Consider the following 20,503-nt stretch of genomic DNA (forward strand, 5'->3'; position numbering starts at 1 on the left):
CAACAACAAAAATTGTATTCAATAGAAAAAAAAATAAATTAAAAGTTGAAGAAAAAAAGAATTTACATAAAATTTAAAAAGTTTTTCTTTTTAGTTTTTAATTGTGGAAGCGCGTAACTTTCGTTAATGATTATGGCAAAGTTAATGTTCTCGTCGCCATTTTTTAAGCAATGTAATGAAAGTGAATGAGAGAACGGAATAAAAAAATTAGGATGAATAAGAAACGTAGATTTAACTTATCTGCTTTTGTTACAATCTACGTCTTTATTATCTTTTATCGTTTTTTCCTGTCATTTCATTAAGATTTATGTACGGTTTACTCGCGAATAAAAACCCTTTCTATCGTATTCTGTCCCAACTTTATTCGTATAAAACTTTATTTCGGCTGTCAAATTATTCAAACTTTATTCATATCGTCACACACATTTCTTCCCAGCTCTTTATCTGTGACGTCATAAACTCTTTCCTACGTCATTTCTCCTTTATGTCTATCCATTCCGCAACTGAAAATATCCATAAACAACTGTAATCGCTTGTTTCTATTGTTATAACTGAAGTATTTCTTCATTCAAATTTTTATATACAGCTTAACCCTTGTGTCATTTGTCACATTGAACAAATAAATTTTTAATTAACAACAAACCACGTATTATATACGTGTTAAGTACAGTACATACAAGTAAACACTCGAAAATGACATCGTACAAAAATAATTCTTGAGGAAATGTATAATTACGTTCTCTTTAATTAACAAAGTAAATTTAACTAATTATGAATTTGTTATAAAACTAATTAAAGATTCGAATCAATATTGAAATTAAACTTCAACTTACCCCTTAATATTCAACATAAATGTAACTTACAGAAACAATTTTCGTGCTTTCCACCACAATAGAATTCATTACCTTCTTCTATTCGATTGGTTTAAATTTATAATTTTTATATAGATAAGAATTGTTTAAATATAAAGAAAAAATATATTTTGTTGCATCTTCTCTCTCTTTTTCCATTGTTCGGGTTCCTTTCATTTTAGAATCACATTCGATTCTATTTTTTTCCAAGTAAAATGATCGATTCAAGTTCTCTAGAGAGAGACACGATGCTTATCTTTGTATAAAACTGCTACGTGTACTTACAGATATAAGTCCAAGATTAAATACATTCTTTTCTCGAGTGAATACCTTTTTTTTTATATAAATATATTTCGTATAAACAGAAATTCTTTCTTGCAGAATTACATTGCGTAAAAGTAATAATACAATTTTACAATTGTTTCGTGTGCAAATTTAACCCCCCGCAAGCGGCACTCTTTTGTAACTTAATTGGTTACGTCGGCGATGACGTATTTTAAATTACGTTTTACTTATAACTTCGAAGCCGAGTTTTTCTTCTTCGTAATTTAAGATTTTTAAACAGCTTCTGTATTAATTAGAAAATGATAATTTTTTTTTCCTGTAATTATTATGTATTTTACGAGTAAATCTCCTTTTTTGATGTAATGCGACAACAATCCTATTTCAGAATTCGAAATTTTGACATAAAAATCATTTAAAATGGCATTTTTGTTCGATTAATTACAAAATTTTGTATTATAAATTAAAGTTTTTTTTACATTGTGACGTTTTTTAAAACTGCATTCTTTTTGGTATTTGACAGTAATTATCTCTTTAACAATTAAAAATATAAATTTTGTTACGTGCAAAAGTAATTGTTACAATTGATGCGTATGGAATTAATTTTTTTTTTTTTTGTTTTTTACTTAATTAATATGTTTGTTTATGACGTCGAAACTACTCTGTTTCGTAATTTAAAATTTAAATTTCAAGTAATTTTCTTCTCTTCCTGATTGATTCGATTTTTTTTTTTTTTTTTAATTTACGTTTCGCTTATTTATTCTCGATTTGATTATGATGTAATTCGAATTAATCTCTTATATCTTACAAATATTGTGTTTCATATTTCAAAAAATTTAAATTTTAAAATCTCTGCTCATATTTTATTGATTAATTATAATTTTTTTCACATGTTAATTTATAATTTTAGTTTAATTAGGCTCGTAACGTTCTTGAATTAACTTCTTTCCATGCGAATTTTATATAATTGAAAATTCAAAATTTTAAATCCTTCTGTAAACGAATTTTAATTGGTTTCGTACGTAATGACACGTTTTCCCTTATCCTTTTGTTTATTTTTCCTTTTAATTGTGACGTTTTTTTAAAATTAATTATTTGTTCGTGACGTCACGACACAGTTCTCTCCATTGTCCAAATGTGCAATCTTTCTTTTTAAAAGTTTAATTTTAAACTAAATTTAAAGATTTTTAAAAAGAAATTTATTCACTTTAATTGTTATAAATTTTATACAATGTTTTAAATTGCTATTTATAAAAATAATACATTATTTCATTTCGATTATGACGTTTTATAAATTAACAAATGACTGAATATGACGTAACAATCGCATGTCTTAATTTAAATTCCTATCGATCCCGATTTTTTTTTTAATTTAAACGAATTTTAATCATTTTTTTTTCTAAAGTAAAGTTTTGAAATATATTTTTAAGATCGTTCATGCAAGCGTATTTAAAGTTAAGATTTTTTTTAACAAACTTTATTTTCTTAAACTACTTAAAGGATTAAAAGAAGTTTTAAATATTATTTATCTCAATATATTACTTTTTATTCCATTTCTAAAATTACTTTCTCTTTAAACTAGTATCAACAATCTTTTTCGATAAATTTTAAATGGAATTTTTGTGCAGAAAATTCTTTTACCGCGTGTTTTTTTTTACTTTTTATTTGAAAAAATCAAATAAAATAATAAAAAAACAGGCGCTTCTATTTTTGCTTTCATAATACTTCTTTTAGATAAGGAAACTTTTATTAGAAGAGACACTTCTGTTGCCAACAACAAAGTCGACAACCTCCTTCAAAATGTTTGAAGTCGAAATTTGGCAAAGGATAAACCAGTTATTAATGGCATCTGTCAAGACATCACTACTCCAAATATTTCGCTAAGGAGAAAAATGCTGACAAATCAGCAATAGAATGGCAACCCACAATAAAATATACCCTAATTTATTGTCATTCAATTTTATTTATTATTATATATTTTTTAATCTTTGAATACACTTTTATACCGAGTTATCATCAATCTAAATTTTTATGATAGATTATCTGAAAGTATTTATTTTTTGTATAAAATGGCCCAAAACTATCAATCAGTAACGCAATTTTAAGTATTTGACACTTCGGCGATAATATCGCGCACGCTTCTATACGTTAATCAATTTTTAAAAATTTAAATTTTAAATTAACGAACTCCTTAAAGACCGTTGATCGATCCGATTGTGACGATTTATTAAATTCGTTACGCGTACTTAATTTAAATTTAAATTACATTTTCAAATTTTTAAATAAACCAATAACGTAACTCGATTAGCTAACTGATGCTGTGACGTCTATACGTAAACTGAATCTGATTGGTTAAATCACGTCCACCGTTTTTTTAAAATTTAAATTCGATTCCTCTGATTGGTTAAGATGTTCTTGCGTGCTTATTCACAATTTTCTTTTCGTACGTTATCATAAATCATGCTTAATTTTATCAATATTTAAATATTTTAATATCGTTTCGATGTTGAAGGTGATAGATAAAATGTTCTAAATCTTGATAAAATACGTTTTTTTCTGTCTCCTTTTTCGAAATTTATAACTGGAAAAAAAGCAGATAAATCAAATTTACTGAGAAAAATTCGCTCGTAAAATTCCTCCAATACGAAACTGTGTAAAACCGCACGACCAATGAGAAAACAGATAACAATAACATCAAAAAGTACTCGAGTGGCACGAAATGGAGTCATTAATATATTATATAAAAATATATTTGGGAACTTTCGACAGTTTTAACCGATTTGAAATCTGTATTATCGAAATCAATAATACATAAAAATGACAAATGTTCAGATTAAAAAAAAAAAAACATCAGATACATAAAATATTTATTGATCAACGTGATTGATCGTGAATTTTATTTCTTTCGAATTCATATTTTAACAAATAAAATAGATTTTATTTATAATTACAAAATGTTCTTTTATTTTTTATAAAGTATTTTAAGGTCATAATTCATTTCTTTTCTAAAAATAAATTATATATTACAAATGACATTTTGAATGCACGATCAACATTTAACATACATCATGCATTATTATTTTTTATTCCATTAAAATATACAAATTCTTTATTTCGTGTCATGCAATAAACTAATAAAGTCGCAAATTGTTTATTTATTATTTTTCAATGCTCGATTTTTAATCTTAATTTATTCCCTTTGTGAATTATTAAAGTGTGACATCATAATCAGTTGTTTTAAATTTGAATCATTAAACAATTCAAGTTACGTTCGCGTTTGTTTGGTCGACGTTACATAAAATAATTTATGTACGAGTACGTTCATCCAATTAATACTCCGAATGAAATTTTCATTGTTTACTATTGGTTAACATTGATGACGCCATTTAAATTTTTAAAATGTTAACTTCGTTTTATTGGTTTATTCGTCATTGAGTTCCTGCTGTTATTTGTCGATTAATTCTGACGTAATTTAAAATTTCATTTTAACGAATGTCGACGACTTTAATTTTGTTCGAATTAAAATTTTCAGATTTTAACATTTTATTTTACCAGTTTGAATTATTTTTTTCCCTCCTGAAAGTTCTCAAATGTTGAAATTGAATCAAAATAAAGTAGAAATTTAAATAATGGCCGGATACATATAAAAATTTATTTACTTTTAAGGAGTTCTTATTTTTAGGTGTAACTTTATTTTGGAATTTCCATCATTTTTTCTATTTCTGTTGCCACTCTTCGAGCTGGAAATTGTCCTTTTGGAAGGTAACTAAATTCGAGTTAACTGACCGAAAATACAGATTTAAATTCTCTCCATTGCAGACACGTGAGAGGATTTTGAAATCGATCATTTCCTGCACTACCCAACTATCGAGTGAGAAAAGTAATAAAATTTCGTGGAAAAAAAAACAGTAATAAATTTCAAAATTACTTACCTTACTTCACTCTACAAAAAGTGTAAAAAGATGAAATTTATGTATATTCATTTTTAATCTTTACTATTCATTTTGGGGTGATGTTTCCGTTGGAAAAATTGTTTTCTTTCCAAATAAACTTGCATTACAAGGAAAACAAATTAAATTTTTAACAACATTCTAAAAGAAAATCAATGTTTGATATGATTCTATAAACAATATTTTCTTCTTTACACTCGCTTGTACCCGTCTGTATTAAAAATATTTTGTTTCTTTCTCCCTTCCAAGTTTAATCGATACTTTTTAAATATTTATATTAAGGTTTAGTAATTTATTTCATGTCAAAAATAATTAATATATACTAAATTACGTGTAAGTTTATCACGTATTGTTTATATAAAAATAGCAGATAATATATGCTAACGAATTTTAACTTTTTTTTATTCTTACGCTATCATTTTGTTTGTTTTTAATTAAATTAATGTTAGAAAAATTAAATAATTTTAATTCCGAGACTGTGTTGTTATGATAGTTCTTTCATAAATCCATTAACGTTCTTTAGATTTTTTTATTTGCATGTTTTAAGTTCAACCTTTGAGATGGTTCTTGGGTTCGAAAATTAGTTTTAGATGCGAAAAATATTAGACGTTACATCAGGCGAGAAGTAGTAGAAGTGGTTAGTGAATAAAGTACTTAAAAACAGAAGTTTGAGAGAAATAAAGTGTCTAACGTCAAACTGAACGTTGAACATTCAGTTAAAAAGCATCAGACACACGATTTCAATTGAATAAAGTATAAAGTAAGCTTAAATTATTTTCATAAATATTTTTTGTAGTTGATAAAATTTACTAACTTTCTTTAGAAATGGTCTCCTTGGGGAAATTTTTTTAACGGGAGGATTCGGAAACACAGTTTCAACACAATAGAAACGTTTTCTTTTTATCTGGAATTCACTACTTTCTTATATATTGTGAATAACTCTAAAATTGTATATCGCTACTCGTCTTCAGGATGCTTTCTTTCCTACAATTTTCAAAATATTCACTTTCAGGAGTGGTTTTGAAAGCGTTTTTTTCTTTTCATACTTCTGTCAAAATATCAATTTCAGGAGTCTTTCGTATAAACTGAGGAAATATTCGCTTTCAGGATTCATCTCGCAAATGTCCTCTCTTCTGCACAACTCTCGCATATTCACTTTTTGCAACCGTTTTTAAGATGTTTTCTCTTTGACAGATCACTTTTATCGCTCTCCAAATACTTTCGCACTCCACTTTCATTTCGCTTTTAGAAATCCATTAATACTTTTTCTGAGTATTTTTTTTTCTCTCGGAATTCGTTTTATCCCCTTTTCCTGGCTTTCGACATTTAAATTTTCTTTTTAAAATTCACTTTCTCTTTCGAGAATTGTCTCCAACGTTTTCAACATTAAACATTATTTCTAATTTTCAGAATAATAAAATGTGTCGTCTCCGGTTATAAAGTCTAATTGGGCTACAATTTGAAAAACTTGTAAACCTATAAATTTCTAATGTTGTCCGTTCGGCTGTACATCTGTCTGTCTTTTCTTAATCTCTGGAGTTAGATAGATGATCGGCATTACACTGTTGCTAATAGGAAAAGTATGATGTACAGTACTACAGAGGCGAGAGACTACTAAGCTGAGGTGGAGAGCATATATTATATTTTAAATTAAATAAGTTAAAAATATGATTAGAAATTGCAGCATGGCATTGTGACAATGTATTAATATTACTCATTGCAAGTTTTTATTACGTTTTAATTGCGGTTATAAGAACACCTTAACCAATATCTACTAATTATTTGTAGATTTTTAATGATTTAATATTGTATACAATTTAAATAAAACTAAAACATACTTAAAATTATGAAAAATATTTTAAAGTTTATACGTAATTTAGTGAAAAGTGTAATGAAAGATCGTTTGTGTGATGCGTGAGAAAGTTTTTGTTTGGGATTCAGTTACATTGAAAATTATAGTGGTTAATCCAATTAGTAAACAAGGCATTCGACGCGAACACATTCCGCTAAATATATAATTCGTTAATACAAAAACAAAAAAGAAAAGCAAATAAAATTTGTTTGGACAATTAAGCTCGCTTCTGGTATCGAGAAAATTTTATTTTGGATAATAAAACACAAGTTAAATGTAAGAATTGATGAGATGTTGGAGAAGATCAATTTGGATTTAGAGCGTGAAGTTCCGACTACAGAGAGGGAAAGCTATTCGATGTCTGATGACAATAATTGAGAAACGACCTGCAACAAATAAAGTTACTCGACCGTTTGTTTTATTTTCTACAAATGTTTCTTTTGGTGCTAGATATTTGTACATTGAAATGAGAATATTCAGCAACGAACAATTCTAATTAGTCTAAGGAATACATTAAAAGGTTATAGAATATTTTCGGGACTTATTAATTACGTGTTAAGAATTATTTTCAGTCAGTTTTCTTTAGATTTCTCTTCAATTCATATTTTTCCTGATTAATGTGACTTGTATACTTACCTCTTACTAAATAAGCAAATTCGTTTTATTTGTAATTCTTAAGTCATTGCAAAGTTTAACTATGCAATAAATGTGTTTATCGATGTGTAATGCCAATTTTTAAGCAAACATTAAACGGTCCGTCTGGTAAATATCAAGTAGAGATAAAAGGTTACGATTTTGACTTATAACTCCATTACGAAATAACTTTTAAATTTGCCTAGTCAAACAATTTTCTCACTTGGAAAAAGATTTATTGTAAAGTTACAAATAACACTATCGTAACAGTTACGTCTCGCTTATATTCGTTCGACGTATTTTAAATTCGTTACATCATTCGCTTGTACAATCTCCCATAAAAGTGTATAAATTGACTTTTATAAATTAAACAGAATACGCAAATTAATGTATAAGTCTTTAAGTGCTCATTAATCACTTTATAAATAAATCTCGGCTGAACAGATAGTCACGTGGTAAGACATTCACTCTTCTCCCGGAGATCCGGATCAGAATCCATTTTCTATTTTTGTATTTGTATAGATACATCTGATAGCTTCGTTCATCATCTTCTCTATGACTTCGCTCTTCTGTTTCCAATGAACGAAATTGATTGTATCATATAACACGTGTTTCTGCCCGAAAATTTCCAATATAAATAGAGTATGTACGAGTTTGCAAAGTAACAATGAATTTTTGTTCTTATTTATCAAAAGTTTTCATTAATTTCTGTAAAATTAATGCAGTTTAATAACCGTTGTATTAAATTGAACATTCATAAAATCTGGTGAGTGCCGAGTTATTTATTCTTTGCACGATAATATGTAAAGTTACTGCTAAGTGTTTTCGTATTAATGACGCGAATGCTCTTTAAAATGCAATCTAAGAATACATTTGGCAATTTGTCGTGTTAATTTTAGATTAGAATAACGTGAACGAATTTGAAAATTAGAGAATTATACATTTGGATAAATAATAAATAAAATAAAAACATAAATAGATTAACGAGACTTATAAAAACAAACGGCCTTGTTACCAGAATGCTAAAATAACTAGAAATCTGGTGAATGCTCGGGATTCGCTTTATTGAACACAAATAAGGTAAGACGAGAATTTCGAGAATCCGAACAAAGAAAAACAAGTCGCAATACGACGTGGCCGGGGACTGCAACACATTGATCAATGGAACTACTGAAATATGAATCAATCAATGTCAATGCGCCGACGTCTCTGTAAATTGCTAGCTTTGTACGAGTTTATAGACACTTCATAATGGAATAAAACGCGAAAATATATTAAAAACTACTAAAAATTTTGGAAAATTCTCGAAAGAGTGAACACGCCATAAACACCGGCCGAAATTCTAATTAATGTAATTAATTATGGGGCGACAACCATAACTAATTTAGCTTCGTGCCGCTAGGCGATTCTTAACGTCTTCTAACAGTGTTATATCGCCGCGTCATACTTCAAACACACACAAAAGTGTCAACAAAATGCACGTGACTGTTATTTTCTCGATATAAGAAGCGCGCCGCTGAATACAGAATGGGAGAAAATCAGTAATTCAGTAAGTCTGAACACGTTTCGGACACGAAAAATATCTTTATTATACGTAATCAGATCGTCTTTTACGAGGACAGATTAATTTTTAATAAATCACTCATTATTCGTGTCAGAGATTTATTTTTTTCTCAAGTATATCTGATTTAGATATTTATAACATATATTTAAACGTCAAGATGTGGACACTTCTTATGAATTAAAGAAATATGGTAAGTTTGAAGAAAGTTATATAAATTCTGACTCATTTTAAGTATGAGGTTAACTCTCTTCTCTCCCCTCTTTCTTCTCTGTACAACGCTACAACTACACTAGGAATGCTATTACTATACAATGCTAGAAAGCGCAGCAGTTATGATATACCGAATTCCTAAACCTATTCAACTGTAGGGAGAAAGTGAATACTTATATCGAGAGACTACAGTAGAGCCTCCATTATAAATCAAAATTTGTCATACTTTATATATAATTCTTATTGATTGCGCTGTAAGGCTATACTACGACTAGTGTGCGTCGTATTACACAAACTCTAATATAATAAACATACTATAAAATTCTCGTTACTTTTTAAATCTAAAAACACAATTAACTTTTTACAATATTATACTAAAATAAAAATAAACCTTTTTAAATAAAAGTAATAAATAGGGAATTTAAAATTTTAATCGAATAATTTTAATGAAAGTACTCTCTGCAGGCCATAAAAAGCGTTTATTCAACGACCGCTAGCCTAGTAACTGCATCTTTACTACAGATGTTTTATAGATGAATGTGGATTTTACAAGCAAGTCGGTATGTCGGTGAGATCAAGAGCAATATATATCCCAAGACGGATGGTTACAGTGGCAGACACGAAATGCAAGTAGACAATTCCATTTATGACCAGTTGATACTCGCTTGTAAGATAACTTCCTCAATCTCGTCTTATTCAAAAAAATAAAAAGAAATTCTCCTCTACTAAATGCTTGAATAATTATTTAATAACCTTATAAAACTCTCCCCGATGTATACTTTAATGTTTATGGCATATCGTCAGAATTATTTGCATAAAATCATCTTAAAAATTGTATATCTTACATTAAAAACTTATAAAATCATTTGAAATTTTGAGTTGTGTCATTACACAAATTCGATACACGTTAAGATGCCGTAATCGATTATCTTATTAATCGATTTATCTACTACTTTACACAATCGATAAGGGAGTTTAATCGTTAAAGTCAAGACAATCAACTAAACGAGTCGTTAATTTTATTATACAAATTTTTATCGATTTATTTAACGTAAATTATCTTTATACGACTATAAAAGCATATTTTTAACATCTAATCGATCGGCGAATAAGTGTATTACTGCCCCGTTTTGTGAAGTTTTATTCGTTATCGCATTCATGAAAAGTTTATGCTTTAAAATTAAGTTACGTTAGATTAATATCAGAATATCCAAGCACTTAATGCACACAAAATAAAATTACACAGTTCAAAGAGAAATGGAAGAAACACGAAGCCAAAAAAACAAGAAAAGATAGTGAAAAACAGGCAGTTTTTCAATATCGACCAAGTCGGAGAAGAGATCTGGATAGACTATGAAACGACGTAACGATGAATGAATCGTAACAGGAGATGTCTGAAGTCTTGCGAGCGAAATAAATGAATTTTTTTAAACATCTTTATGAAATTAGCTTTAATTAATTTATATACCTCTTTTTCCTTGACTGCAATAATCGTTAAAATATTTGAATTAATCGATTAATTCCATCTTAATGCTATACGCATCCCAATAATCAATTTAATCTACTTATATCGGTTTGATTGATTTTTTTACTTTTTTTTCTGCAGAAAGAAAATGGAATTACTCCTTTTTCGCAATTAATGCCTTTTTTTATCTATTAACCGACTTAATTGAGTATTTATTTACAATTAATGTCGTTTAACGGTTAATTGAGTTATTTAACTGCGTAATTGAACATTTTTTAAATAACCATTTAGTTTTTACGTGTAATTGACAATTTTTATCGTAATTGATTTTTATTTTAATTCTTATCGTCACATCTCGTAATCGACGCGTTTCACTAATTGTAATTAAAAAATTTAAGTTTATTCGTGAAATTAACACGTTTTGTTAATTGTAATTAAGACCGATTTAAAAATAAATTACTTTTGAAATATGGTTTTCTATAATTCAAAATACAAACGGAATTTTTGATAGAAAATTGAAATTTAATAATTTATCTAGCATTAATATTTTTTTTCTTTCTTTCTTTTTGCTGTTCTTCGAGACTCTTCTATTATTTGATGTTTTTAGAGGGAAGGAAGAGAAAAAAAATCGGATCATTCGATCCCATTTCAGATTATCTACACATCAATTAATGGGAGAGTGACTCCCTTATCCATCGAGAGTTAGAAATTGCCTAATGGATTTTTTTTACTGTAAAGGGAAAAAAAGGGGAAGAATGATTGACGTGACACGACGTTGTCACTTATAATTTGGTAATCGATGGTATTCCTTGTCAACTGCACTTTAAGTATCGTGTGGAGGGAGAAAATCGCCAAAATTGCATCAGGGTTTATTGAAAATGATACATTTATTTAAACCGGAATTTATATTACGTTTATCTTCTGTATTTTTACGATAGCGTATATACATTTTGTATTTTAAATAATTGATAAAGCACTTAATTTGAAGCACAATGTATGCGCCTTTATACTTCATAACTTATTTAGGATTGTTCAGATAAATATAGTTACACGATGATCCTCTTCGGCTTTATTTTATATCTACGAGAGGCATTTTGATGCCTCTCTAAGGTATAAAATTTAAATATGACTGTTGCTTTTATCAATTTTTGCTAAAATTATTGATCATCACGAGAGTTTTTGTTTTTAGAACAGAAATTATTATTTTTTCAATATCTCGTCTAGTATCTTACAAGTTGATTACGGAGCTGAAGAACGGCTGTAGATACGAATTACTCTTAAGAGAATAAATAAATAAATATATATATAAATTAAATTAGAGAAAATTGTAAAAAAAATAAAGAAAATATGTCATGTACGGGTAACTCGCTCCATCTATTGTTACAAAATGTATACATCTAATTGTACTTTTTTATTTTCTTTCGCGAGTAATTTTATTTAATAAATTGATATAAAATTTTTTTCCATTTTGTTACTAGTTTTCTACAGTTAAAGGAGGGGAGTGCTCTTCGATTGAAATGCTAAATTTTATAATTAAATAAAGAATGGAAGCTGAAATTTCAGTAAATTGAATTATACGAAAAGAGCAGCTCGGCAAGTCTAATTAAATGGTTAATTTTGTAGAAAGTTAAGAGAAAAACTTCATTCGAGATCCGTAACAAGATAGGATAACAACTTCGAAAATTATCCTCTCGGGATTTGCCGAGGTCAATTTTTATTTATCCTATCGGTTATTTGAATCTCGTACGTCGTCAAGATGACTACAACGTCATTAAATTTTGATACTTAATGAGGATTCGGTGATTAACTCCCGACTGAGTCCAAGTTGCGGATTAACTTTGAACTTTCCGAATTTTTCATACGTAACCTTATAACTATTGGCTTATCCAACTGATTTAAAAATAACACTGTTTACATCGGGGTGCTTTAAGTAGTGTATAATCGATCCGTTTGTTTTCGGGAAGAAACGAAGATTTCAAAAATTACAATAATTAATACTCAATTAATTCTGTTTTTCGGAGCACGTAAGAAGCATCGTAATGAAAATCAATTAAGTAAATCTTCCTACCAACGTGCCACATGCGTATTTTTTATGCATAGAATATATTTTTAACTTATATACAAGCGAAGGGCTATTTTGTCCATCAATTTTGAGTTTGCTTAAGTTTCTGGTTTATTACTTATATTAATATATTTAATAGAAAATAAGTGCCTATTTCGTTATAAATTGCAAAAATTACTCCAGATAATGAAGGAGTATTTAATTGAAGTTTATAAAATAATACACCGCTAATTTTCCTATTTGCTTTAAAACTCCTGTAAATTATCGCCATCCTAATACTAAAAATCGTGAATACGCCTATACAACTGCGGCTGGCTACGTTTATTATTATTCTTTTTATATATTAGCATATAATTATAGCAATTTTTCGAGTCTTGAAATTAAAATATCATTTATTGGTAACGAGACAACGTAACCAAATATTTTAATTTTTAAAACATAATTTAAAATTAAAATGCGAACGTATTTAATTATACTAAATAATTAGATACGAGAAATATAATTAGATGTACCGCTAAGGAAAGTAATCGACGGTGCTTCGTTATATTTGTACTGTACAGCACATAAAATAAGTGATTAAAATTGTTAATAAAGTAATAACGATCGTAATAAAAACATTAGAAAACAGTATAAATTATACTTGTAATATACAATAAAACAACGAGAAATTCCAAACAAACATGTACTGTACATGATATACTGTATAATTGGTATAGGGTGAATCTGCACCAACTTTTCCATTCAGTCACCTAGGCAACAAGTCCATGTTTTAATTAGCGACAAAAAATCGATTATATTTAATTGTTCTCCTATTAGGTATTATTGATACATTGACTGTTTACGCGTATAAATAGAATGAAACTTTTTAGTGAGAACGTTAATAAATAACGATAGGAATCCATGGTGCTGCGCTACTTATGTAGATCTTATTTTCGAGGAAATCGTAACTAACCATTGGAAAATAATCTCTGGATCCATTTAAACCGAATTTTTAACTTTTTTCCTTCCTTATCAGTCCATTTTTACCACGGGTTAGCAACTCTGGCATTAATACAAGGAATTCTCTTCACTTGTTTATAAAGTTTCATATAGTGTTAAGTTACACGTGTCGCACGAAAAATGCTGGAATTGAGTTCTGACGGTGAATAAGTCATACTATTCTCCGTTACACCGGCCACTTGCCGTGTCTCTTGGGACCAGGTGTAAACCTGACAATTCTGGGTGCCAGGTCCGCACGTTTCGCACCCGTCTGGGCTACTTTAATCGCCCATTATTTCTTGGGGTTGCGACTGCGCATTTTTAGGCTGGTTTTCATCTAGTTTACATTTCGAACTTAATTCCAAATAATAACATAACTTCGCAGCCCAATTTGATAAGGCAGGTTTTCCACACACACGTTGCTGTCAAGTAATTGATTCTTCTTGTATAACTTTCGAGAATACTGAAATGCTAGGTAATATGTTTGTTAAGTTATGGCAACGCAACACTTGGGCGATGCCTTCCGGAAGAACTTTTTTAAAAGGAAACTGGCCCCTATTTAGGCGTTACAGACGTGGAGAAAACCCGGAAAACTCCACGTGGCCTGCCCGTCCGACCGAGGCTCGAACTCACAACCGAAATCCCAGTATTCAGGGTACGAAGACCGCTAGGCCACTAGTGGGCTTATGTTAGGTAATAAATGGGGAGTGATATGCAGATTTGTTAGCAAGTGTTATCAGGGGCAAATTTTCCTAAAAATGCATTATATAATTTACGGAGATCCCTAAGTTGTTTCTTGTTGCACATGACCAGTGATTGGCTTTTTCAGATCTAGTTTCAAATGTTGAATAATTTAATTGTAAAATATTTCTTTTAAGAAAGTGGTAGGCAGAAGAAAAGAATTAAGTAACCTTGCTGCAGGATATGCCGAAGAAGGTATTGTTACTGATCGATCATTATCTTGAGGTGTAATATTTGTGATGTAAAGATCGCTGTTGAAGAAAAGCGCACGTCTGAACGTGTTAAAAAGTATATTTTGAAATAGAAACACATAAACGGAAACGAATTAAACCACAGAAGCAAGCAAAACAAACTTTTATTTCAAAATTCTTAGCATAAAGTTTTAAGAGTTCTTTCCAGAAACGAATTCTTTTCATCTTTAGCTACGGCTTTTTTACATTCTGGGATGCTTCTATCTAAGGTCAGTAATCCAAGTTCGAAAAGTTATTTGGGGAGATAGGCTGCCAAAACCGTTTCCGATGAAAGTACTGTACATTAATGCAAAACTGATCAGTAAGATAAAGGATATTATTGGAGATAACCCTATTTTGTTTCTTGTGGACGAAAAAACGGATGACATGAAACAGTTTGGAATCAAATATTTCAGCGGCCCCACTAACTGGCAAACCAGTGAATGTAATGCTTTTAAACATATATGCTGCAAAAGTGTGATACTATCCATCTAACGGCCGGAATGAAGATGTGGCCGATAGCATTGAATACCAAAACGTACGGGTCACTGCACATTACATGTTCTCAGCTTTCAGAAATTTAAAACCAATGTTTGTCAAATTGAATTATATTTTATGCATAGCAAATGCCCTTCATTTGGTATATAAATTAGTACATGCTAAATGTCTCAAAATGATCATGTTTATTCTGAGATGAAAATTTTCAAAGAAAGCTCCAGCAAGAGTAGTTGTATATCATGAATTAACGCAGCTTCTCCTGCCACCTGATCCGGTTATCGCGAAGTGGATAAGGACTGATATCTTCTAGTGCGAAAAAATTTTGAGAAAATCAAAGAATTTGTTCTGTATATAGAAGATGATACTTCTGTAGTTGGTCAAATTAAGAAAGTTTTTGACGCTTGTTTTTAGGAAGAACTGTCTGCTGTACATTCATACAAATTCGTTGTTGATGTAATCACCGAATTAAAAAGGAAGCATCCTCAAAAAGAAAGGCAGTGGAAACAGTTTTCCTCACTAGAGATAAGTTAAATGGATTTGCCAAGCAAAAACTTCAGAAGTGTTTTGCAAAAAATCCAGACTTTTTAAAACAGGTTATGGAATGCAATGATTTAGGTACTGTACTTGGTTAAAACCAAGTACAGTACCTGCCGGCAACGTCCGTGGATGCTGAACCATCTTTTTCTGCATACAAAGATATCCTTTCGTGTAAACGCAGAAAATTTGGAAATTATTACCGTTATTCGAGTTAATTCATTCCTTTTGACAAATGACTGTGATTCGAACGACAATGATCGTAAGTACAGTAATAAATTCAATGGCCAGTGAAAAATATATTGTACCCTACAATTAAAATACAAATTTTTACTCAAACAGATGCCTAACGGGATTTTAGCACCATTTCTTTGCACCATTTTTGCTTTTTTAGCACTATGCATCTTCCATTTTTGAAGGTTTTTTTTGCAACCTAAAATCTTATTTTTAGTCATTATAATATCATGGCAAAAAAACAATTTTCTGTACAACAAAGATACAATTAAAAGAACGTTTGGTATTTTGTAGGACTTGCTATTGCCTGGATATAGTCTAGCGTGAAAACATACAAGAACCATATGTTATTCGATAGATTCGCCGACAGATGTTTCAACTTCCATGCCAGATCCCTCACACTTCTTAATTGGTTCCATACATGCTGGATGGGCGGCAAATATAGAGAATTAAGACACCAAGCAATTTTGGCATTGTGACGGACACATTCCCGCGAAACCCTTGCCATGTGTAGATGAGCATTATCTTCCTGAAATATTGTTGTTTGTGTCTCTGCCTTAAAAGGTAACATGTGATATCGCAGGATCTCCTGAACAAGATTCACTGTGCCATCAATGTCTGTCACACCACTACTAGAGGTATTGATCAATGTCACAAGAGATGGCTCCCAGACAAGCACGCCAGCGCTGGAGCAATGCGCTCACAAGTGGTCCGTCACACTTTAAGGAATTCTAAACGATATGTTGTGAAATAATATTAATGCCGTTATATTTTAATTAACAAATGTCTATACCTACTGTCCCGTACTATTTTATACCAATATCTACAAAACACCATTTCTATAACTATACCGATTTTCATATTGGGGATACCATAGATTACCATCTATGGAATTTTGGGACTTTGAGTATACAGCTGAACTCAGGGGACCGAAACGAGTTCAACGAAACCCTACTTTTGGACCGGCTAAGTTATCATAGTTTTTTCGGCGATCGCGCGATGATCGGGAGTCGCATCGCTCTCTCCGCTAAGCCAATCGCGAGTTTAACAGGCAGTCCGGCAAGTCGGCCATATATACCTTCAACAAAGGCAGATGTTGATCTACGAGCACACTGATCGTCTGCAATTGGAGTTAAGTACTTTTCGCACACCCTCGCACACAGCAAAATGTACGTGAAAAGAGTCGACTTCTGCTCACAAATATGTAAATTGATTGATCGATTATTCAAATCTCTTTTGCTACAATCTTTCCACTCGTTCCGACATTACTTTTCGCAAATTTTATAATTTATTTTTTAACACTAAAACAATGGACTACCGTGGAGGTTGTATAGTCTGTCACTAGCCAATCCGACACTCCGACACAGCGCAAGTGAAATTTTCGTGTTACCGCTTGTTGACGCCTGTAACAGAGACCGTATACTGCCGGTCGCTAGTTCTTTGTTGCAAGTCGGCAGAACAATGTTGATGAAATTGTTTCACGATTTATAATATGATACCCAAATATGTGAACCGAGCGTGTTTTACTATACATATATGTATAGTAAAAAACACGCTCGGTTATAGTAAAACATACAATACATATATGTAAAATCCAGTAATCCGATACCACTGGTCTGATTTATGCCGGATTATACTGTAACTCAGTATAACCCTGTACTTACAGTATAACTCAGTACTTACAGTATAACCCAGAAATTATACTGTAATTTTTTTTTGCACCCACGTTTCTAATGTTTCATAAAATCCATAGAGCAAACTAGGGGTTCTCGAACGAGATCTTCCCGGTTGTTTTTTTAATCCGAGAAATATCTTGGGAAATCCTGCAAATTTGTTAAAAGTTCACTTTTTTCTTATTTTCTGTTAAGGTTAAGAAAATTTTGCAAATAGAAAGTATAATTAAGTCACAAACTGTCAGAATACATTTGTATTTATTGATTTTAAACCTACTTATTAGTTTTTTAAAATTTTTGCTCATTATGGCATGTCACAAATGGTCAATGATCAATACGTAGCTTATTTGTGGCAGAACTCTAAAAATTCTTTACTTGTCTGAACCTGTAATATCTGAAACAATTGTGCTTACGCTGTCTTAATTTTTAACCATGCCCAGTAGCTTCAATAACTGCGTAACGCCAGGTTGTGCAAATTGGGCAAGGATACAAACGAGTACGAAGTGTGCAAGTACGAAGTTCTTCTTCATAAACCTGATTATTAAAGCCAAACGAATTGCCGAATTATCGGGGCTATAAGCTCGATGCCGCTATTAAAACAGCCGAGGCAGACAAATCAAGAATACTAGACAGCAAAAGAAGTACTGCAATCTCGAAAACGAACTAGAAATCTTCCAGGCTACGGGTGAAAAAACACATAACAATCGTCTTCTCTTAAATGTATTAAACACGACTCCACTCACATCACTTGAATCGAAAGGGCATTGTCGGTAGCGGGACTTTTCATTACTAAAATAAGAATCAGATTGACCATCTTTGCTTTTTAAAATCTTATTATAAAAAATTACAATGATATTTTGTATTATGTTTTATTTAAAAAATGAAAATTACCTTTTAAGTTAGAAGTTTGGTCGAAGTTTTTTTTTTTCCTCTTTTAATTTTCAACTCAATTCAAAGCATTTTTGTTGTTGTTGTAGGCAGTTTCCAGCAAACTTTAATAATTTTTTTCTATTTGTGAAAATTTCTACGTAATTCAAAGGTAATTTTCAATATATATCTTACACGGCGTTTTAATATGATTTTGGAGGTTGCAGAACATATTAAATTACTTTAAAAAACTAAAAATAATTATATATATTGATTTCATGATATTTTGTGTATCTTAAAAATAATTTATTCTATTCCGGGAAACAGTTCACTTTTATCCCGGAATCCCGGGACTGCAAAAGATCGGAAAATGAAAAACCTCAGGTCATAACTAGATTATATGTTAAGATGACCACACCAAAAAAAGTAACTACAGTAGACCACGTAACACGGGTTCATATAAGACGGATTCGTATAACACGGCGGAAAAATTGCGATCGTGTTCGTATAACACGCTAAAAGAATGAGACAGATTGTCATGGCCGACTCGTGTCTCGACAGGATTGATCGAATCTGGACAAATAGTGGACATTGCACAAACTGTTGAGTTTAAACGAGCAGCGGACCTACTAAAAACCATTTATTATTCAACGGCCATAAAAATTATATTTCTACTAATGATGTCTCCAAAGTTCAGCGAATTATTCGCAGAAAGAATAACTTATCAGGAAACGCTTCCGCCGTTCGATGAACAGCTCCGCGACAAAACAAACTTAAACAATGGCGCCTTCGAACGCTGCACACTCGGTAAGTAATCCTACAATTTTTTGTTTATAGCAAAGTTTATATGGATTATTCCCATAAAAATTATGCATGTTTTGGAAATGTTCGAGTCAAATTAGTCTAGAATCGATTAATGTTATGAAAGAAAAATTTTCAAACAGCCGTACCCCCTAAACTGCACAAGTGCCGGGCTGTGAATGGCTCACGTTTTTCTAAAATGTAAGTGACTCGTACAATACGGAATTCTCATAACACGGAACGTATCTACCGTGTTATAGGGGAGGTCTACTGTATTTCGCAATTCTTGAAAATCTGACATTACTTTTCGGCATTTCCCCATATATTTGTATAACATTTACATTTATTTTACATTAAATTACACTAACATTCTTCTTTCGAGACACTATAGTTTTTCTTTTGTAATTTGGTACCGGCCTGGACCAAATTTTCTTCATCACGTGAATCTTCTCTGCTTGTATACTACGTAATTTATCAGACTTGCATTCGAAAACACAAAAGCAATGTGATATTTTCAAAAATAAAATCATATTTTAATATTTTCAATTTATTTATTTTAATTTATTTATGTATGTCACATTTAAGTAATTTTATTTTAACAGCCACGTAATTAGAAAAAACAATTGAATCGAAACAATGCTTCAGAAATGAATATGAAGTAACAATGAATCCCGTTTGTTACAATTCTTTTCTTGTGGAAAATTCATCTTCAGATTTAATGGCCGCTACGAGATTTTCTTATTACGTGTTCCTTGCTTTCGATATTTAATGTTTAAGATAGGCGATGCCTTCATAACAAAAAGATAAGTGAAAATCCAATCTTTGATAATTGCAAGAGTTATTATTAATGTGAATTTTTTTCATTTTCAGGTTTCAAGTAGTCCAAACGGGAAAAACGGAAGTATGTGTCCATAATTAGCGTATGACTGATTTATTACTTATGATTTCACTTTTATTTCAGGTACAGACTTAATTTAACTGCATGGAAGAGTATTTCATCCGCCATGTGATACGTAAATATAACACAGTTTATACATTGTGTTTATAGAAACCTGCCGTAGGAGATTGTGTGCAGAAG

General features: G+C 30.5%; 1 long non-coding RNA gene across 1 annotated transcript; it reads right to left on the minus strand.

Annotated features, from left to right (window-relative positions):
- Positions 1-244: 244 nt before the first annotated feature.
- On the minus strand, positions 245-935 carry LOC136977648 (uncharacterized). The gene is made up of 2 exons (XR_010881118.1): positions 834-935; positions 245-503 (listed from the first exon to the last, which is right to left on the minus strand). It is a non-coding gene; the product is annotated as an uncharacterized lncRNA (long non-coding RNA).
- Positions 936-20,503: the final 19,568 nt, after the last annotated feature.

This window comes from Centruroides vittatus, unplaced genomic scaffold (genome assembly GCF_030686945.1).
Source record: "Centruroides vittatus isolate TY-2023 unplaced genomic scaffold, ASM3068694v2 contig_461, whole genome shotgun sequence".
Classification (NCBI taxonomy): Eukaryota; Metazoa; Arthropoda; class Arachnida; order Scorpiones; family Buthidae; genus Centruroides; species Centruroides vittatus.